At 39.5% G+C, this 23407-nt stretch overlaps 1 long non-coding RNA gene across 1 annotated transcript in view; it reads right to left on the minus strand.

Moving 5' to 3' along the window:
• Positions 1-787: 787 nt before the first annotated feature.
• The window catches only part of LOC115893476, a 29653-nt gene continuing 7033 nt past the window's right edge, over positions 788-23407 (minus strand). Inside the window, exon 4 of the long non-coding RNA XR_004053472.1 lies at positions 788-948. This is a non-coding gene — a long non-coding RNA (uncharacterized LOC115893476). The remainder of the gene's footprint in view (positions 949-23407) is intronic.

Here is a 23407-nt window from a genome sequence, read left to right on the forward strand (position 1 = left end):
ATGTAGTTCTGTGATTTTTTTCTTTTTCTTTTTTTGGGAGCGGGAAAGGGGACAGGGTCTAGCTCTGTTACATGTGCTGGAGTGCAGGGGCATGTTCACGGCTTGCTATAACTTCTACCTTCTGGACTCAAGCCATCCTCCCAGCCTCCTGAGTAGCTAGGACTACAGGCATAGGCCATCACGCCTGGCTAATTTTTGTAGTTTTTTGTAGAGATGGGGGGGTTTCACCATGTTGCCCAGGCTAACTCCAGGGCTCAAGTGATCCACCTGCCTTGGCCTTCCACAGTGCTGGGATTACAGGCATGAGCCACCACACTTGGCCAGTTTGCGGTATCTTGAACTCCTGAATTAAAGCTTGATTCATGAATATAAAGCATCCCAAATCTCTGCTTAGGGATCTTTGTAACTGACATTAACACGTAAATACTGATATTCACATTGAGGAGAGTTTTGCAGATAATCATTACTCATGTATATTTTGCCCTTTGGTTTGAAATCAATGAGTTGGAAAAGCATTTGTATGTCTCACAGGGTAGTAGCTATAACAGCATGGATTAACTCTTTGGGGTAAAAAAAGTATGGAACAGTTTTTATGAGTCTTTTTTCCATTAACTAATATTCACATCAGTGAAAACATCTGAATTCTCATCAATCTGTTTAAATTGTATTATAATTAAGCACAACACATTTTCACTTTTTTAACTGACGTATAATAATTATACACATTCACAAGGTACATAGTGATGTTTTCGTACGTATCATGTATAGTGATCAGATCAGGGTAATGAGCATATTTATCATCTCAAACCTTTATTTTTATTTGTGTCGAGAATGTTTCCTTACAAACAGTTTTTCATGAGTTGACTGGTTTTCTAGGAGAGACACTGAGTTTAGGCAGATCCGAGGAAAGTAAAATGAAAACGTCAGGAGTAGTAGCTCTTGATGATGCTGAAATACAAGCACAGCGAAAATTTAAACATAAGGCATTTTATTTCTGTTGACGATATTATAAAAAGAAAATCATGAATGAGTGACTCATAAATGAATAAACATTATTGTATTCACTTTTTTTTTCTGTACAAAGTCCTGATTCCTGATTTTCCTTTGACCTTATGTTCTTCAGCAGCACTTGTTTTTACAATTAAGAGATAATTACTATCCTGGACCCCTGGAAACTTGTGAACTTTCCAAAGGTCATTATAACTTAGCATCTGCTAAGTGCAGCTCAAGAAGGCCCAAATGAAACAAAACTTAGAAACTGTGTTCTTAATCTTGTTTATCATTAATCCGGAGACAAATGGCCTTTATCTAGCTTATATTAAAACTCAGGCGTTGGAGTCTGTGCGCACACACACGCATGCACACTCTTCGCCAAATGTTTTGCCGAATCAGCTGAATTAAATGATTCGTGGGAGGCCAACTTCTCTGTCAGCTACACATCAGATAATTGATGCTATTTATAATAGAAATGAAATAGGAGGCTAAAAACTAACAAAGAAAAGAATTCCTTGGAATGGCCGTTGTTTTCTTTGGAAGAAGGGAAGGAACCAGTGACTCAGTGTGGCCATACATTGATCTCATTAGAGAGAACAATGCCAAAGCGTGGAGTAAAGCTGAATATCTTGCAAATAAATGCAACACTGAGACATATTTCACAACGGACTCTTTCCTAGCAATCAGATTCACTATAGAGAAAGGGCTGTGACAAGTTCAAACAGGGGAGAAAAGAGACCAAACACAGAATGAATCGCCTTAGTGTTTTGGGGGCGGGCGGGGGCGGAGTCTCGCTACGTGGTCCAGGCTGGAGAGACCTCGGATCGCTGCAAGCTCCACCTCCCGGGTTCACGGGGTTCTCCTGCCTCAGCCTCCGGAGTAGCTGGGACTACAGGCGCCCGCCGCCACGCCCGGCTACTTTTTTGTATTTTTAGTACAGACGGGGAGAATGAATCTCTTCTAATCCCTTTTAAACAAACCCAAGAATCACGCCAATATTAAGAAAATGACAGAATGCTTTCCAGGTTATTAGAAATGTATTGTGAAGATGGCATTTTTGTATGACGACACAATGCAGATTATACAATATTTACTACACAATGTAGTCATAAGACTAAAAGAAAAGTTAACTATGATAATAGCTTTTATATATTAAGCACCTTTTATTGTTTTAGATATCTTATGTAATATAAGTAAATTGATCCTCACAACAGACTTGAGAGTTTGCAGTATTACTTCCTTTTCAATTATTGTATAGGAGATGATAAGGATAAAAGGAAAATAATATAATCTTTAATCTACAACACACCTGAAATGCAAGGGACGTGGTATTCCTTGTAAATACCCAGATGACCATAATGAAGACATATGTATATGAAATAACTTTGGTAAAGGAAAAAGCTGTTTCTTCGTAGATGAAAGATGTTTTACAGAGACTTAAATTTTCATCCTGGGCTCATTCATTTCCAAACTTGCTTTTCCATAAGTTCTGTGAAGTAAGAGATCTAGGAAGTGTCACATCCACCATTCAGTGTGCCTTTTGACTCCTCGTTCTCAATCCAGTGCTGGAAGGGTGGGGTGTTCCATATCAGAACCACCCACAGGAGCTTTTTCAAAACACACAATCTCCCCATTGGTAGGACAGATTCCATGCTCTGAGAGGCAGACAGAACTAGCTGAGTTATTATATCAAAGGGGCTTCAGAGGAATATGAGTGTGCACGGCAAGGACAGTGCTATTGACCTCTTGTTCTTCATGACGAGAAAGCCTGATAGGACAGAGTGCTGATTCACTTCTGCATGCCCCTTCTGACATCAGAAGGTGGGCTTTGTTTAGGCCCAAGATGAGTCTCTCAACACTAAAGTATTTCCTTAGTGATCTCATCACTCAGGGCCACCAGAAGACCCATTAGAAAAGCTGAGTGGCATATTCTTACTGAACAAGCCACAGGGAACTGCAGGTGAGGGACTTGGAAACATTCAGGGAGAGATGGTAGACAACCTGCAACTATATAGAAGGGCTAGAATTCTAATTTGATACATACGTCACCAGGAATTAAGTGTCCTGTTAATAGAAGACATATGGAAGTTTCAGAGAGAGAGAGAGAGAAAGAGATATAGAGAGAGCAAGCAACTGCATGTAGATGGCAATTATAATCTTGGTTTCAAAGACATCTTTCTTGTTTTATGACTGCTCCTTATTCACAGCTTCCTGTTCCTGTTATGAGTGAAATACGTATACTCGAATTTTGAAGATCTCGATTTGAGTGATCTTAAATCCCATTCCTATTCTTGAATTAACTCTTTTTTTCTGTATATATTGGGTACCTGCATGTGTGCGTGTATGCTTGTACAGAGAGATTATTTCATTAGTCAGAAAACTTGATCTAATTGAAAATCTAAATTGCCTCTTTATAAATGCAAGGACCAGTGATGCTGATGGTGCCTCTGTCACAACTGGCTTCTCGTCTTTCACAAGATCTTTGTCCCTGGTGTTAGCTGGCCGTGCAAGGTCTCTTCAACCCACTGTTTCTTGGTGAGCTCTTTATATAATGTGCCTGGTGAAACCTCTTCTGGATGTAAATAACTAGGATGTCGCTGAAACATGCAAGGACCCTTCCCTCTGGCTACTATTTTTTTTTTTTTTTTTTTTTTTTTTTGAGATGGAGTCTCGCTCTGTCACCCAGGCTGGAGTGCAGTGGCCGGATCTCCGCTCACTGCAAGCTCCACCTCCCGGGTTCACGCCATTCTCCTACCTCAGCCTCCCGAGTAGCTGGGACTATAGGTGCCCACCACCTCGCCAGGCTAGTTTTTTGTATTTTTTTAGTAGAGACGGGGTTTCACTGTGTTAGCCAGGATGGTCTCGATCTCCTGACCTCGTGATCTGCCCGTCTCGGCCTCCCAAAGTGCTGGGATTACAGGCTTGAGCCACTGTGCCCGGCCCCCTCTGGCTACTATTAACAAGGTAACAGTCTGATATTAACATTTCTTATTATTTGTGGTATTACTTTTATCCTGTCCTGGTAAATCTGGGCATCATTTATATACATTAATAGCTACTGTGGGATCGAATGATCACACAGTTCATGATCACTTTTATCATTTACTGAGCTTACCTTTCATGAAAGATATTTAAGGACACATTCTATTTAATATAGTGATCTTTAGAGTTATATAAGGTAACTGTTCAAGCCCAATTTTATAGAAAAATGAGCTAAGGTTTGGATATATTGAGGAACTTTCGTAAGACAGCAGAGCTAGTAAGTGACAGAACATTGAGTCAAATTGTGATCAAATGAACCAAAAAAGTCTTTCTGCTCAGCCTTAGAAAATGCAGGTCATAAATTTTATTAATTATTCATTCAACAAGTATTTATGGAGCACAATGCCACACAATAGGCATTGTTCTAGGCACTAGATTACAGCAACAAACAGGAAGAAGCAGCAATGAGTATTTTACTCCCTACCTGAATTGCCTGATTAAAACTCTCTACCACTTTGCCTCTGCTATCCCTGGGATGTTGCTAAGCAGTGTTCAGCTTCTACTCAAAATCCATTATTAAGGATCAACAGTCATCTTTGATTTAAATTCAGTAGCTGTGATTTCCTATCAGCCCCTTCAGAGGAGGATACTCTCATTCCCACAGGGTTCCTAGAATTTCCCATTTTTATATGCCCTGTGATTGCAACTTTCAGTTCTGCACAACCAGAAAAGTTATGAATGGTACATTTTCTCCATTCTTTTCACTCTTTCCACCTCTCCCTCTCAACAGGGACAGCTGTTTTCTATTACAAAACAGGCTGACAAGGTGCTGGTCTGGAGCAGAGTCTCTTTGGCAGGTAATTTTGATGAGGCCCAGAGGTAAGGGGGTGGGTGTCTCTGATGGGTTTCCGGTCCTGTTATCAGCCATGTCCAGCAACCCCAGACACGGCTGCTGTCTGTACATAGGGCTGATTTCTGGCTTGGAGCCCATGCCTGCTGAGAGCATCAGTCATTCATCAGGGCTAATCCTTTAACTTTTTCTACTTAGGCTGAGGAAGCCTGGGAATGAGGCAAACATTCAGTCTCCCTCTAGCAGAGAACTTGGTCATTGAGCACTCAGTGGTAACCCTACCGGTTCTGACTGGGCACTCATACTTTGATTTTTTGGTGGTGGTTTTCTCTATGGCTTCAAACCAGACTTTATATTGCCTTTGGTTTTCGGGAAAATACAGGTATCTTAGCAACAAGGCTCAACTAAAACCTACTGAGCTTTGTAACCTGAGTCCTGTTCTACTTACTGTCCTTCTAATGGGTGCTTCCAGAAACTAGCTTTCTCCTGCACTCAACTTTACTGTTTAGATGGAAAAAACACAGCTGCAAAAGACCTAGTAAGATTTGTCATTAAGAAAAAAATTGTTCTTAGTCTTAATTGGCTTTGCTAGATTAGAATGCTGTCTTTTTCTGAAGAACACCAGATGTCAGGAGACGTGGTATGTAGTCCAACTCTGTGATTAACAATAACATTAATAATAACAAAACATAACAGAAGCATTTAACATTCAGTGACATTTAACACTAACAATATCCAGCTATTACTCTGTGTTAATATGGACTAATGTATGCATGTAACATACATTGTGTGATTTAAACTTCACAGCTCTGACAAAGTAGGTGTTATCAGCATTGTCTCTCTTTTAAAATGAAGAAACAAAGTCTTAGGTGAAATAACTTGTTCTAGGATAATACTTATTAAAATATGAAGGTAGAATTTATACCCAGATTTCCCAGCTTTCTCTGTTTTCTCATGTGGAAAGTAGGGATGGGGACAGGGATTAGGGCATGTTTATAAGTTTCCTTAAAATGCCATCATCCTTAAGGAAAAAAAAAATTACAGGATATTGTATCAGGCTCTAACATATTATATGAAGCTCATATTAGTAATGGTGGTAATGATACCAAGTAGATTTACAGAGTTCTAAATAACTTTAAAAAAACTTTCATTTTATTACTGATATGAACTGAATGTGACCCCCTCAAATTCATATGCTGAAGTCCTAATTTTCATCATCATGGTATTGGGGGGTTAGGCCCTTCAGACATGAATTCAGTTTAGGTAAGGTCCCAAGAGGAGACCCATGATGGGATTAGCACCCTTATAAGAAGAGGAAGAGACAAGAAGGAGCTCCGTCTCTCTGCCATGTGAGACTGCAGCAAGACAATGGTCGTCTGCAATCTAGGAAGAGAGCCCTCACCAGAAACCATGTCGCTGGCACCTTGATTTGGACTTTCAGCCTCCAGAACTGTGAAAAATGGATAAATATCTTTGTCTAAGTCACCCAGTCTATGGCATTTAGTTGTAGCAGTCTGGGGAGAACAATGAAATTATCTTATTTGATTGCCACAATTAGTCACCTTTCTAAGATGGTTAGAGTAATTACGACTCTTTCATTGTTACAGACAAGAAATTGAAGCTCAGAGGTTTACTTGCTCCAGACACATGCCTGCAAGTGTCTTTGCGTGTGGCTCCTAGCCTTGATATTCTCCCATCACTGTCTGAGTTTACAGCCTGTGTGTACAATGTATTCTATACAGGAGCTATTCTAATGGGACTTTAACCACAAGTATGCACCCGGTCTCAGAACTCTCCTTATGTATGCAAATATCATGATGCTGGTTTCAGATGGAGCTTACCGAGGCCCTCAATTCATAGATGGGTTGTAACCAAAAATTACATAGGACTTCGTACTTTTTTTTTGTTCAAAGGGAAGTTTTCTCTGGAATGAATAATGACATAGAGCTTTGTACTTTTATTTTACTTTACTTTTTTTATTTTTTGAGACAGAGCGTCACTCTGTCACCCAGGCTGGAGCACAGTGGTGTGATCTCAACTCACTGCAACCTCCGCCTCCTGGGTTCAAGCAATTTTCCTGCCTCAGCCTCCCAAGTAGGTGGGATTACAGGTGCATGCCACCACGCCTGGCTAATTTTTGTATTTTTTTTTTATTTTTTTGAGACGGAGTCTTGCTCTGTCGCCCAGGCTGGAGTGCAGTGGCGCAATCTCAGCTCACTGCAAGCTCCGCCTCCTGGGTTTACGCCATTCTCCTGCCTCAGCCTCCCGAGTAGCTGGGACTACAGGCGCCCGCCACCTCGCCCGGCTAGTTTTTTGTATTTTTTAGTAGAGATGGGATTTCACCATGTTGGCCAGGCTGGTCTCAAACTCCTGACCTCAGGTGATCCACACACCTCAGCCTCCCAAAATACTGGGATTACAGGCATGAGCCACCATGCCCAGCCTGGACTTTGTACTTAAAATTATGTAATTTTCAGAAATTTGAGTAGAATCCTTTTCCAGAATCAGAAATTTAAGCTCCTGCCAAGAACGTTTTTCTCTCTCATTTGCTCTTGCTCAGATGCATAAAATCTCCTCAGCACCCAGTCCTGATTGCTCTCTGGGCTTAGTAGAAATCCCTGCTGAAGAGCCATTTCAACCATGATGGCCTGAGAGTTGTCCTGGACAGAGAAGCCCAAAGGTCCAGAGTGCCCTGAACATTCTGCACAGCTACCTCTCTGGGCTCTGACCAACTGGCTTCTTTCGGTGGCTGTCTGGAGATTTACTCCTTGGAGACCAAAACTTTGGGATCCAATAGCTACCCTGATTATATTTCCATGCACACATTGGGGGAAATTAAGTCTTCATTAGCAAAGTCATTTGAATGACCTCTAACATAGTGAGCATCCTAATCACCGTGGAGGTGAGAGAGATAAAAGGAAGGAAGGCAAGAGAAGCAGTGCTAAGGGAGCTTCTTGAGCTGGAGAGGTTGTGTTTGCTCCCATTTGTCCTCCTTCAGGCTGTCCCAGAACACTAGTGATGAGCTTTTCACTGGATGTGGCTGAGACATGGCAGCACCCACATCACCACTGTGCCACCCACCCCTTCCCACCATTTTTTCTCTTACTTCACAAAACACCTTTAGTTGTGGGTCTGACCCTTGACCCCAAACTCTGAACCAGAACTCATTGAGTCCTTCAGGTTCTCTTTGAGGAATCTGCATGGCCATGAGGGTTCAATGAGAGGTACTTTTTGGTCTGGGCTTAATTTTCTTGTAATTTGTTTCCCCTACCTGGACATAGTATCCTTGGGGAAGTACCCTTCTTAACCAACATAGGCACGAGGCTAAGTGGACAAATTCCATGTCATCCCCCCGCCTAGGGGAGTAAGCGAAACTTGGTGTTGCAAACACCTACACTTCCTTCACACTATAGGTTACAATTCTGGCATATTTGACTCATCTACCTCTCTCTTATTCAGATATAGATAAAATGAATGCCAGGCAGTTAGCTGTGTGGGAAGGGTTTGGTTGAGGCTATGAGAATATAGAATATTTCACAGATTTTTCAAGTGATAAGGATTGAGCATATGACAGGAGTAGAGTAAGGGGTACATTGAAAATGTGGACTGTGTAGAGTCATGGGATCACTAAATGGTGAAACATCCACACCCACAGACACCGAATGTCTCCGGAACTGGGCTTTGTACTCATTACTTCTTTTGTACAAATCCCTCTATCATTTTGTCAGATTTTATTTGTTTATTTTTATGCAACTTTATATGATACTGTAGAATCAGTAACATTCATAGCATTAAAACTAGACTTTACGAGACCAAATAGTGCCCTTTGAAGTTCACTTTTAAGTGGTTTGTCTTCAGGGACTCTGAATTGTCCCTAACATCTTCAAGACATGTATCCTTGGTGAACCTTAAATTTCACAACTAGAAATCTAGTTCTTTGGTTTCATAGCTCTTGACATTCTAATGGTCGTAAGGAACTTAATGACGTGTTCAGACCTCAGACTCAGAACAATCTGAATTCAAATCTCTACCAAGCATGGGATGCTCACCTTCATTTGTAAAATGAGGATAATGAAGTATTACCAACCTCTAGTGTTATTTTAAGAATTAAGTAAGGGAGTTTTTGAAATGCTCAGCAAAATGCCTTGTTATTGGAGTCAACGGTGTTATCATGCTTGCCATTCTCCCCATAGCCAAACCTCAAACTATGCCAACCAAGCATTACTCAAGTCCAAAAGCTGTATTCACACCAGGTTGTATTCACATTAGATTTGACGAACTTCAGTGATAGCATCTTACTGCCTCCTGAGATTGCCAAGTAATTTTTCAAAATTATAATTGCTAGAGAATTCTTTCTTAATTTGAGGTTAATCTTCTAATGTCCATATATGGATTTTCATTAGGGACCTTGGAGCAAAAGAATGCAAGTCGGCCGGGTGCGGTTGCTCAAGCCCGTAATACCAGCACTTTGGGAGGCCTAGACGGGCAGGATCACGAGGTCAGGAGATCGAGACCATCCTGACTAACATGGTGAAACCCCGTCTCTACTAAAAAAAAAATACAAAAACTAGCCGGGCGAGGTGGCGGGCGCCTGTAGTCCCAGCTACTCCGAAGGCTGAGGCAGGAGAATGGCGTAAACCCGGGAGGTGGAGCTTTCAGTGAGCTGAGATCCGGCCACTGCACTCCAGCCCGGGTGACAGAGCCAGACTCCGTCTCAAAAAAAAAAAAAAAAAAAAAAAGAATGCAAGTCAGTGACAGTTGTTCTAGCATCTCAGAGAATTTGTGCTGATGGACTCCTTTCTTCCTTCTCCTTGTTCTCTCACTTGTTCCAAATATGATGTGCTTGGGTGCCCTTACCGCAGTAGCTGTTCTGCTTATGAATATGCTACTTCTTGTTGTTTATTGTTGTTGTTGTTGTTGTTTGAGACAGATTCTCGCTCTTGTCGCCCAGGCCTGGAGTGCAGTGACACGATCTCAGGTCACTATAACCTCTGCCTCCTGGGTTTGGCCTCCCACATAGCTGGGATTACAGGCACCTGCCACCACTCCCAGCTAATTTTTGTATTTTCAGTAGAGATGGGGTTTCACTATGTTGGCTAGGCTGGTCTCGAACTCCTGACCTCAGGTGTGCAGTCGCGTTGGCCTCCCAAAAGGCTGGGATTATAAGCATAAGTCACCGCACCCGGCTGTATACTACTTCTTTAAGCTCCTTTTTAAATTCTCTAGGTTTGGAAACCTTGTAGTCCTCACTAAGCTCCTGAATTTAGATATTTTCCCTTAATAAAAGAAAAAAACAGTTAATTAATAAATACTCACTCATCCATTACCAAAATGGAGCAACTGTTAATACTTTTCCAATTTTCTTTACACTTTTTTGGAGGCAAAGAAAATAATAGATAAAATTAAGACCCCTGTGATGTCCTTCCTAATTTGTATTCCCTTCCCTTCCAGAGCTAGCGATTAAGTGTTTGATGTGCATCCAGTTCTATATATGTACCCTTTAACTATAACATATGCATATATATAAAAAATATATGTTTATACATGTTTGCAAAGCTGTATCATTCATTTGCATTATTTAAATTAAACACAGTACATGGAAAGTTTTCTAACTTGCTTTTTCATTCAATATTATATTTTCAAGGCAGATTCATGACAATACATACATAGGTTATTCTTTTTAACTGTAGTATATTTTATTATATGAACACGTGTGATTTATCCTTATATCTAACTATGTGTCTTTATTCCACCTGACCTTTGCATTACTTCCCCTTTTTGCTATAACATTGTTGTATGGGACATCCTGATATATAGTTATCTTTACTCTGTAAGAGTTCATAGATTTTATATAGGCCAAACACACACACAGGGAAGCATTCTCACCTTAGATGGCTGGGCTACAGAGTATAAATGTTTTGGGGTGATGCCACTGCTCTTTGTGATGGTTCTATTAGCACACTCTCATCAGTATTAAACGAGAGTTCTGATTTGCTGTCATTCTTGGCTAAATATTGATATTTTTGCCTATCTGGTGGATTTTAAAGTGTGTCTAACTTTTTTAAAATGTTCCTGATCATTTTTTTTTTTTTTTTTTTTTTGAGACAGAGTCTCACTCTGTTGCCCAGACTGGAGTGCAGTGGCACGATCTCGACTCACTGCAACCTCTGCCTCCTGGGTTTAAGCGATTCTCTTGTCTCAGCCTCCCAAGTAGCTGGGATTACATGTGTGCACCACCACACCTGGCTAATTTTTGTATTTTTAGTAGAGATGGGGTTTCACCATGTTGGCCAGGCTGGTCTCAAACTCCTGACCTCAGGTGATCCACCCGCCTCGGCCTCCCAAAGTGCTGGGATTGCAGGCGTGAGCCATTGTGCCCGGCCGATATAGTTTTTTTTTTTTTTAAGGGTTCCACAGTTGATTCTTATGCTCAGGAAGGCTTGAGAAGCACAGATCTAAAGGAATGTGCTCTGGGTGATGAAGTCAGAAAGCAGGATGTTCAGTTCTAACTCTTTTTCTTAAAATCCAAATTTTATTGGACCAAGTCCTCTGTGGTCTCTGATTCTCTCACAAGTAAAATGAAAGGCCTGTATTGTATAGTCGCTGAGAACATTTTACATACTGAATACACTTAATTCTTATACTAGTGAACCTTTTTTTTTTTAAATTAATTTTGGCATCCACACTCTACTCATGATTTGGATTGAGATTGTAGTCAATTAAAACCTCAGGCCTTTTTCCATGTGTTGCTCTCAAGCCAACATCTCTCCTGTCTGCAATTAGTTTTTACATGCAGGTAAGGACTTGGTATAATTTTCTGCCTAAATTTACTTTAATATTTGTAAACATTTTTAATGCACTGTAAAATGCATAAATATAAATGAGCATATTCCAGGAATATATTTGCTAATTTTTTACCAGCTACACCTGTGCATCCAGCACCCAGCTAAAAGAACAGACTATTTACACCACCCCAGAGCCCTTCTTTGTATTCCTTTCCAGATATTACCCATCTCCCCATGAGAAACCTCTACTATGACTTGTAACACATTTGTTTTGCTCTTTTGGGATATGTCTAGAATCACAAATATATATTGTCTTCTTTTGTTTAATATTGTGTTTTTGACAATTGTGCATCTTGGTACATAGATTTATAGATCATTAGTTCTCATCGTTGCATAGTATTCATGGTGTAAAATATACCATGCTTATCCATTGTGCTGATGGTGAGCATTTGGGTAATTTCCAACTTTGGCTACTATGAATAATGCTACTATGAGAGTTCTAGTAAATGTATTTTGGTGAACATACGTTTGCACTTCTCTTGGGTATATAACTAAAAGTGATATTACTAAGCAATAGTTCACTTACATATTTAGTTTCAGTAGACACTGCTACACTGTTTTCCAATGTGGTTGACTCAATTAAATCTCCCACGCACAGTGTATCAGTCTTCCAGTTGCCCCACCTCTGCCACATTTAGAATTTTTCATTGTAGTTATTGTAGCTTGTGTGTTGTGGTATCACACTGTGGTTTTAATTAGTAATTACCAATGATTAATCCAGTTGAATGTTTTTTTCACATGATTATTGGCAATCTTGATGTTATCTTTTGTGAAGTATCTACTCAAGTCTCTCATGCATTTTTTCAAGTAGGTATTTGCCTTTGTCTTTTCAGTTTGTTTTAGGACTTCATCTATTCTAGATCTAAATCCTTTTAAAATATATTTAGTGTAAATACGTTCTCCTGCTCTGTGGATTACATTTTCACTCAGTTGTGTCTTTTGAGAAACAGAATTTCTTAATTTTTCTGTAGTTTATGATTTTTACCTTTGTGTTTGATGCCTTTGTGTCCTGTTTAAAAATGTCTATTTTGAAGTTACAAAGGTGCTCTTCCAGAACGTTTATTGTTTTACTCTTAACATTTAGATCTGTAATCTGTAATCCATCTGAAATTGAATATTTTGTTTGTTGGTTGCCTAATTGGTATGATATGAGGCATGACTGTCTCTCTCTCTCTCTGTATACATACATATGTATATATACACACACACACACATATATGCATATATATGTACACACATACCCATATGTACACACATATTTTTCTTTTGCCAGAATTATTTTGTTACAGTCTAGCATCCAAATTTAGCAATTACTCCCTGCCTCATGTCTCCTACAAATATAATTAGCATGCCATTAATACCAGCACAATAACTTTTTATTAAATAATTAAAATTAATTTAAAATTGAAGTAGACAACTATTCTTAGGAGTCTTGTGTTGAAATGCAAAAACATTTGGAGAGGTAGCACACTGAAATTTTCTAACACATATAAACATATTAGTGATTCATAAATCAGAAAGTCAGGCACTTTTAGCAACCTCATGGGAATTAGGTGAGAAATAGTTCTGAGAAACAGGATGTGGTGAGGGTTAGCCAGCATGTGGTGCCTGGCTGGAAGGGGCGGCCTGGGCAGGATGCTGATGCCAGGGCAATGTGCTCACTTAGGGCCAGAAGTGTCAGCGAGCTCTGAGGAGTGGAATGGAAAGGCAGGAAAGAAAAATATTTCTTGCCTTTAACTTGCATGCAGGGCTGACTAAGAGTAATTAACCATGTTGATTTGTTTTTCCATAGAAATACTAGCAACGGACAATGAATGTTTCCATTACCCTTGCTCCCTCAACTTGTCATGCCAGTCACCACGAGTCACCCGGCTTTCCCCAGTCTCAGTTTCTCCTCTTCATAGAGGGAGATGGGTGGATGGCTGTCTCATCACTCTCTGTGCTGGAGCCTACTGCAGTTGTAGGGTTGTAAAACTCAAATGAGACTCCATGACTAGAAATAAATTATCTTCACTGCATCTCAGAAGACTACTCTGTTACCCTCTTCAACCTCCACACCTTTATGTGTGAGGCTGAAAGTGAGTGTGTGTGTGTGTGTCAGAATTTAAGACCAATCTACCAGAATGCAAGCTTGGCATTGAAGGATATTCTCTTGGAGAGAGGATCCATGATAGTGGGATCACCCCAGCAGAGGCTGAGGTGACAAACATTGAGGGGGGACATAGTAGAAGCATCAGGGAAGGTAACATAGAGTGTACGAAGGGTTTTTCGACTCCTGGTTTTGTACAAGAAGTTGGCTCTGTGCTCACTCCACATGGGAAGTGCATCTGGCCCTTTTTGCACCTCAGTTATTAACATCTGCCTGTTCTTAGACTGAGTATATTTTAACACTGTATTTACATGTACTAGTGCTGATAATTTTTTAACTGAAAAAAATTTTCTGGAGAAAATGACATTAAGGTTATTTTTCCTTTATCAATTTAGTATCCAGAGTTAAATCACCTCAATTTTTTTAAAAAAATTTATTTCACTAAACTTGTTTTCATCTGCACCAATCCTTTTTAGTGTAAATTTTACAAAAAATGTCTCATTTGAATTTAAATCAATTTTTACCCATATGCAATTGTAAACTATCTTTTGTGGCCATAACTGCTACAAAGTCCAAATTTCGTGTCTAAAAATGTTAGATCTAAATTTCTGAGGATATTTTGATATTTTAACAAATAATATTGTCATCAATATTTACTGTGTATAATTTTACTTATTTTCAGTCTATCTAAAAGGATTTCTATCAAGTTTATTTTTTGTCTGTTTAATCATAAGGTGATTCTTTGCTCAATGTTTCACTTTCAACAATTCTACTGTGTGGAGTTTTAGCTATTGTTAATTTCTTTGTGTGTTGATTTTTTTTTTTTCTTTTTTGAGACAGAGTCTTGCTCTGTCACCCAGGCTGGAGTACAGCAGCATGATCTCGGTTCACTGTAACCTCCATCTCCCAGGTTCAAGTGACTCTCCTGCCTCAGTCTCTCAAGTAGCTGGGATTACAGGCATGCACCACCACACTCGACTAATTCTGTATTTTTAGTAGAGATGGGGTTTCACCATGTTGTCCAGGCTGGTCTGGAACTCCTGACCTCAGTTGATCCACCTGCCTTGGCCTCCCAAAGTGCTGGGATTACAGGCATGAGCCACTGCTCCTAGCTGCTGCTTGATTTTTTTTTTTTTTTATAATGTGTCAATTGTGTACATGTTTACTTTACCAGCTAGTTATGATTCTTGACTTAATTTTTTATCTGTAGTGGCAGGTTCAAACTGTTCACATGAGTAAGTTTTACTTTTACTTTTCTAAATCTGCATTAAAATGGCCTTGTACTTGAAAAAACATCATTTTTTCTTCTTTAGAAATACATGTTCCATATTTCTCTACACAAATACAGAGGAGGGGGAAAATATATGTTCCTGAGGTAAGCAATCCGTTACACATGGAGCCAAGGTAGGAAACAGGTAGGAATGATATGAAATCTGAAGTGAGGACTGGCTCTGAGAATAGCCATGTCTTGTGGTGGCTGCGACAGACCTACTAACCAGTGACAAGTGATGTCTCAGCTTGTAAAAAAGTCCTGACTTTTTAATAATTGCCACACTGACTGGCATGAGATAGCATCTTACTTTGGTTTTGATTTACATTTCTCTAATGATCAGTGATGTTGAGCTTTTTTGCATATGTTTGTTGACTACATAAATGTCTTCTATTGAGAAGTACCATGTCCTTTGCCCACTTTTTTAATTTTTTTTTTTCTCATAAACATGTTTAATTTCCTTGTAGATTCTGGATGTTAGACCTTTGTCAGATGGATAGACTGCAAAGATTTTCTCCCATTCTATAAATTGTCTGTCCGCTCTGATGGTAGTTTCTTCTGCGTGCAGAAGCTCTTTAGTTTAGTTAGATTCCATTTGTTAATTTTTGCTTTTGTTGCAATTGCTTTTGATGTTTTTTGCCATGAAGTCCTTTCCTGTGCCTATTTCCTGAATTGTGTTACTAGATTTTGTTCTAGGACTTTTATAGTTTTGGATTGTAAATTTAAGACTTTAATCCATTTTAATTTAATTTTTGTATATGGTGTAAAGAAGGGGTCCAGTTCCAATTTTCTGCACATGGCTATCCAGTTCTCCCAGCACCATTTATTAAATAAGGAATTATTTCCCCATTGCTTGTTTTGGTCAGGTTTGTCAAAGATTAGATGGTTGTAGATGTGCTGTCTTAGTTCTGAGTTCTCTATTCTGTTCCGTTGGTCTATGTGTCTGTTTTTCTATCAGTACCATGCTGTTTTGGTCACTGTAGCCTTGTAGCGTAATCTTAAGTCTATTTGTGGGAATGTAAATTAGTTTAACCGTTGTGGAAGACGGTGTGGTGATTCCTGAAAGACGCTGAACCAGAAATACTATTTGACTCTGCAATTCCATTACTGGGTATATACCCCCCAAAATAGAAATCATTCTATTATAAAGATACATGCACATGTATGTTCATTGCAACATTATTCACAATAGCAAAACTATGGAATCAACCCAAATGCCCATCAGTGATAGACTGGATAAAGAAAATGTGGTGACCGGGCCCGGTGGCTCATGCCTGTAATCCTAGCACTTTGGGAGGCTGAGGTGGGTGGATCGCAAGGTCAGGAGATCCAGGCCAACATGGTGAAACCAGGTCTGTACTAAAAATATAAAAAATTAGCTGGGTGTGGTGGTGTGCACCTGTAATCCCAGCTATTCCAAAGGCTGAGGCAGGAGAATCACTTGAACCTGGGAGACAGAGGTTACAATGAGCTGAGATTGTGCCACTGCACACTCCAGCCTGGCAATAGAGCGAGACTCTGTCTCCAAAAACAAAAAAAAGAAAGAAAAGCAAAAGAAGATGTGGTACGTGGTACATATACACCATGGAATACTATGTAGTTGTAAAAAGGAACGAGATCATGTCCTTCTTTGCAGGACACGGATGGAGCTGGAAGCCATTATCCTCAGCAAACTAACATAGGAGCAGAAAACCAAACATCACTTGTTCTCACTTATAAATGGGAGCTGAACAATGTGAACACATAGACACAGGAAGGGAACAACACACACTGGGGCCTGTCAGAGGGAGGGGAAAAAGCATCAGGAAATACAGCTTATGCATGCTGGGCTTAATACCTACGTGAGGGGGTGACAGGTGCAGCAAATCACCATGGCACCCACTTACCTACGTAACAAACCTACACATCCTGCACATGCACCCCATAACTTAAAATTTTTAAAAAAGAAAGTAATTTATCTTTGTGCTGAGGGGAATTCAGCAGGGCTGAAGCAGAAGCCAGGGCTCCCTGCTGCAGCCACAGTGCATGTGTTACATGTTTGGAGATTTCCCTAGTAATGCACTGTGTGGAGAGGCTAAAAACTCCATTCTCCTTTGAGATCCCCTTGCTGCCTTATCTTTCCAGGCTAAGTCAATCCCCCATTTCCTCCAAAATGTGTGTTATATTCTGAAGTGGAAATACTCTGAATTCCACTTACAGCTAAGGGCTTACTTGAGCATAGGAGAGGTTAAGTCTTCCGACTTAGGTCTCCTTTGCGGTTATTTGAAAAAAATCAGAGATGAGGATCTCCTTGAGCTCAGGAGATTGGTTTCCCAGGGGGACACCCAGAACCAGATTCCTGTACTGAGCAGCCTTTGCGTGGCTTCCCATGACCTGCTGCTATCTAAAGAATTTTTAAATACTCAAAGAATGTCTTCTTGTTTCTAGTGAAAAATAATTCAATGTTTGAGGGATTTATTACTCAAGCCTGAAGGATAAACCTCTGCATTTTTCATTTTGGACCAAGGTGCTCTCCCTAGAGCCTCTCAGCACCCTTGTTTCTTCTGGGCCGCACATTTCTTTTTTCAATAAGCTTCCGAGGCAGATAAGGAGAGGCGACCTCTGTCTCCACTCACTCTTCTGAAAAGTGGAGTCCAGAGAACAAGCCTCACATTTACATGAAATTAAAATCATACATTCATTATTTAAAAAGCATTTATTGAGCATCTGCTATGTGCAAACTATTGTTCTTTATGTTGTGAAAAATACAAAAAGTAAAAACCCAAAACAGAAAACAACCCATCAGAATACATTATCTCTTTCCTCAAGGACACAATACAGGAGAGAGGAAAAAGATGAATCATGTTACATCTCAAGCCAAAAACCTGGACACTACCTTGTAAATTCCAAGGGAAACATTCAAGGGTATGGAGAAAACCCAAACGTGCAACGTCAGAATGTATACTTTATTTATCTCTGGGGTAAACAAAGACATGGAGGGAAAGATATTTTGCAGGATAGTTCAGCCTCAGTCCACAGCACACAGGTTGTGGTGTGTTGGGAAATGAGGTTGAAGGTTGAAAAGGGTAGACTGAGGCTATGCTGTGGCATGTTTTGGATACAGAATAATATTGTCCTGCCCAAAGTCAGCATTCTTTGATTGCATGAAGAAAGTGGAATTTTATGATTAATCTGGTGCAGTTAGTAGGAAATCAGAAACAGGAAACCAAAGCAGCATGGCCAGTGATGATAATTTTAATACACATATTAACTGGTTAATCTTCCTAAGTATTTATAATATATAGGGAAGACATTATTGTCTGCACTTTACAGATGAATGCATTGAAGGTCAGAGGGGTTAAATGACTTGTTAAAAGTTACACATCAGGGCCGGGTGTGGTGGCTCACGCTTGTAATCCCAGCACTTTGGGAGGCCGAGATGGGTGGATTGCCTGAGGTCAGGAGTTCAAGACCAGCCTGGCCAACATGGTGAAACCCCATCTCTACTGAAAATACAAAATAAATAAATAAATAAGTCAGGTGTGGTGGTGCATGCCTGTAATCCCAGCTACTCGGGAGGCTGAGGCAGGAGATTTGCTTGAGTCCCAGAGGCAGAGGTTGCAGTGAGCCAAGTTCGTGCCACTGCACTCCAGCCTGGCCTACAGAGCGAGACTCTGTCTCAAAAAAAAGAAAAAAACAAAAAACAAACAAACAAAAAATGTTACACGTAACATAAAAGGACCAGCCTTCACTTAGACCCAAGCTTCTTTACTCTGTGTGTCTTTGGTATAGCAAGTCCATCTTGTTCCAGAAATAACTAATCAGACCTCTTCTAAAATGTTCTGGAAATTTTAAGTTTTTGCAAACATAAGGTGGCTCTCGATCCACAGAGGTAAGAGGTGGGCATAATTATGCAAGATATCTTTGCAGAGATGTTTTAAAAGCAGAGGAAATATATGCTGACTTTCTGAATTCCACCTTTTCATTTTTTAGGCAGGGACTAATTCTGTCGCCGAGACTGGAGTGCAATTATATAGCTCTTTGCAGCCTTAAGCTCCTGGGCTCAAGTTATCCTCCCACCTCAGCCTCCCGAGTAGCTGGGACTACAGGTTTGCACCACTACGCTGGCTAATGTTTGCATTTTTTGTAGAGATGGGGCATTACCATGTTGCCTGGGCTGGTCTCTTATTCCTGGACTCAAATGATTCTCCTGCCTTGGCCTCCCAAAGTGCTGGGATTACAGGTGTGAACCACTGTTCCCAGCCTAAATTCCACTTCGTGAACAGTCCTGTCCATTTCAGTGTCTTATGATGAGGAGATTTTATTTGAAGACTAGTGAAAATACAGCGAAATTCATTCAGTGCTGAGATACTTCCTGCTAGTGAGTAATTTATAAAGGCAAGTTATTTTTCTTAGACCAATAGGGTGTGATTGAACAATTATTATAACACTTCCGTGTTCATAGGTCCCAAGTTACAGCTTTCTTATTGCTAGAGGTGGAATGTCACATCATTGTAACTTGGCATCTGATAAGTTTACCAAGTTCTATTCAACATAACTTTTTTTTTTTTCCTGGCTTCATTTATGATGCAAGGGACCGTTGGGACTTCAAGAGGAAAATTACTTCTTATCTAGAGAAAATTTTAGCTTATTTAGACTCAATTCTCTCTGGGGTTTTAGGAAAACCATCCAGAGTTGCCATGATTTGCCTCTTCCAATACTTTCTGGTTGTAAAACTTGCTTTTTAAATAATCCCCTTCTACTCTTCCTCTTCTCACCCTACACTGTGCCCACCATTACAGATACACGGATGTAAACTCAAGGTGCACATGAGCTGCTGAGACACAGAGAGAATTCTATTCATTTGGCAGAAGTGGATTAAGGAAGAGACAGAGGCGGTCAGTTCCTGTGATCCTCAGTAGAGGCTTGTTTTCTGGTTTTCAATTTCCCTTTCCTTTTTGTTTTTTTCTTGGCCCTTTTTCCCCCTCACCAAAATTATTTTCTTTTCATACCATTTTGGATATTGTTCCCTCTCTGTATTCTGGTATATTCCTAGATCAAGTCAACAGCTAAGAAAATATCTTGTAAGTGATTTTCTCCTTATTGTGAATTCCAGGGACTGAAAGACCAACATGAAAAGATTCCAGACGCTAGACAGTGTCTCTACTTTTAATTCATCATTGATTAACTTGTTCATTGAAGACCTGAATTCTGACAGGAACAAAAATTATTATTCTCTAATAACTATTTTCAGGCATGTTCTTTTGTATCTTCCTTTCCCACTTCTTATCACAACTCAAGCATATTTCATGGATTTGTGGTCACATTCTGGGATTGCTAAATCCATTGAAACCTCAAATCTCATAAGCAATACTATTTCTCTGCTCTATCCAAATTCAGAGTTAACTCATTGTTCAGGGATCGTGTGTGCGTCTGTGTGTGTGTGTAGGGAGGGAGTGTTTAATTTTCCATGATTCCTTTGCTTCCTCTCTCTGCTGCTTACGACTTCCCAGGGAGAAGGAAGGGAAAGGGATGAAGGTTTGGAGACAGGTGCATAGAAGCTGTGCTGGCTACTGCTGCACTCTCTGCTTCTTTACAATGGCAGCTACTCCAGACAGTCTCCTGCCTTAGGAATGCACCATAAAAGAAGCAGTTATTGGTTTTCATTCTAGCCTATAACCTTTAAACCCCAGTGCATGCTTGTCATACCTGGGTGAAATTTCTCAGCTCAGCAGCAGTACTGATTTAAGCATAAGTGATTCTGCAGCTCCACTTCATTAGGCTGGTGAATAAGTTGCCAATCTTCTTGAGACACTTCAACTCCATCTCTGTGGAGACCCTCTTGAAAAATCCCTCCAGTAGGGTTGGGGGTGGTGAGGAAACCCTCCCAATGGGAAGGAGAGGAGAAAGGCCAGAGCATTTTTCTCATGCTCTTCCTACTCTAACAACTCTCATTTATGAATTCCTTTTAGATTTCTGGCCTTTGCTTTGTAGAAACTGGTTGCTTCTCCAGAAGCTGCCTGGCTTGAGGGGTACAGGACTAATCCTACTATTTTGTATTAAGCCCTAGAAGGTATATGTTGTAATTCCAAGATATTATCTTTAGGAGAAAAGGACAATTATCTATTGCCCCTTAATTTGGGGTTGAGACAAAAGGAAAATTCTATTTAATATTCTGTTTAACATTCTTTTTACTCCCAGACCCAATACAATGTATGGCATATGGTAGAGGTCTATTCAATGTTTATTTAATGGAGGAATGGGTAAATGAATGAATAAAAGAATGATCAAATAACTAAAACTGGAGAAAAAGGAAAATCATTAGCTGAATGGCCTGACTCATGGTCCCTCATGAAATTGTGAGCAAGGTGTTGGCCAGAGCTGCAGGCACCTGAAACCTTGACTGAGCTGGAGAATCCGTATCCAAGACGGTGCACTCACAGAGCTGACGTCTCCACCACATGGTCTCTCCATAGAGCTCCACACAGTGTGGCAGGTGGCTTTCCTCAGAGCCATAGTCAGAGACAGAGACTATATCAGAAGCTGCAACGTCTTTTATAGCCCAGTGTTGGAAGAGACATAACTGCCATTTCTGACACAGCCTATATTTCACACAGGCCAACTCCAGTATAATGTGCAAGGTGACTACACAAGAGTGTGAATAGCAAGAAGCAAGAATCATTGAGGCTCATCTTGGAAGCTGACTATACCATAGCAGACTATTCATATGTCTTAACCCTTTGAAAGCTCATAAATTCAACAACACAGAAAAAAGAGACCAATTCCTTGAAAACCACCAGCCACCCAAACTCAGCTAAGATGATTTGCCAGTCTGAATATTTATATAACCATTCAGGAAATTCAATTTGTAATTAAGATGTCCTGAGGAAGAAATGTCCAAGTCCAGGTGGTTTCACAGGAGAGTGCTACCAAACTTTTAAGTATTGACACCAATTTTAGATAATATTTTTCATCTCATTTTTTGAGACTAGAATTACTCTGATACCAAAAACTGAAAAGAAAATACAAATTTTAAAAAACAAAGAAAACTATAGACAATTATTCCTCATAGCAAAATTCCTCCACAAAATATTAGCAAATCAACTACAGCAATGTATAAAATGAATTATACACCATGACTAAGCAGGCTTTATTCCAACTATGTGAGGCCGATCTAACATTCAAAATTGATCAGTATAATCTGCCATATCAACATGTTAAAGAAGAAAAATCACAAGATCATATAAATCAATATAGAGCAAAGCATTGGACAAAATTCAACATCCATGGATGGTTGAAAAAAAAACTCAGAAAAATAGGAATAGAAGGGAACTTCTTCAACTTACTAACGAGCATCTTCAAAAACCCTTTATCTAACATCAAACCTAAGTGTAGATGACTTTCTCACCAAATTTTTTCCTCAAGATTAGGAACAAGGTAAGGATATCTATCCACTAATCTTAATTAACATAGGACTAGAGGTTTCAGCCATTACAATAAAGCAAACGAAACAAACAACAAAAAGGTTGGAAGTTTCTAAAGTAAGAAAATTGTCCCTATTTTCAGATGACATAATTATTTACATAGAAAATTTCAAGGTACCTGCCTCCCAAAAAGTCCTCAAGTTTTCAGAATACAAGATCAGCACACAAAAATTAGTCACATTTCTGTGTACTGACAACAAATAACTGAAAATCAAAATTAGACACATAATTCAAAACACAATCTTTTACAAAATAACTGTAAAGAAAATGAAATACTTAGGTATAAATTTAACAGAATATGTACAATCTCTTTATGCTGAAAATTATAAAATGCTATGATGAAACTTAAAGAAGAGCTAAATAAATGGGAATACTGTGTTTATGAATTGAAAAGGCTCAAAATAATATACTTGTCAATTCTCCCCAAATTGATCTATAGGCATAATATAATTCCTATCTAAATCTCAGCAAGACATTTTGTAGACATATACAAATGTATTTGAAAATTAGTATGAAAAGATATATAGCCTAGAAATGTGAAAACAACCTTGAAAGTAAAGAATAAAGTGGGAGGAAGCACTCCACCTAATATGAAGGCTTACTAAGACTGCAGTAATCAAGATAGTGTAGAATTGGTGGAGAGACAGACATAGATTAATAGAAACAAAGCAGAATAGATAATGCAGACGCAGACCTAAATATGCCCATATGATTATGTAAATTAAACTTTTTATTTTGAGATAATTATAGATTCACATGCAGCAGTACGACATAATACCGAAAGATCCCATGTAACCTTTACCTAGTCTTCCTCAATGGTAGCATCTCGCAAAACCATCTTATAATATTACACCAGGATATTGACATTGATACGGCCAAGAGATAGAAGAGTTCTGTCATCACAAAGATCCTGTA

The sequence above is a fragment of the Rhinopithecus roxellana genome, chromosome 15 (genome assembly GCF_007565055.1).
Source record: "Rhinopithecus roxellana isolate Shanxi Qingling chromosome 15, ASM756505v1, whole genome shotgun sequence".
Taxonomy (NCBI): domain Eukaryota; kingdom Metazoa; phylum Chordata; class Mammalia; order Primates; family Cercopithecidae; genus Rhinopithecus; species Rhinopithecus roxellana.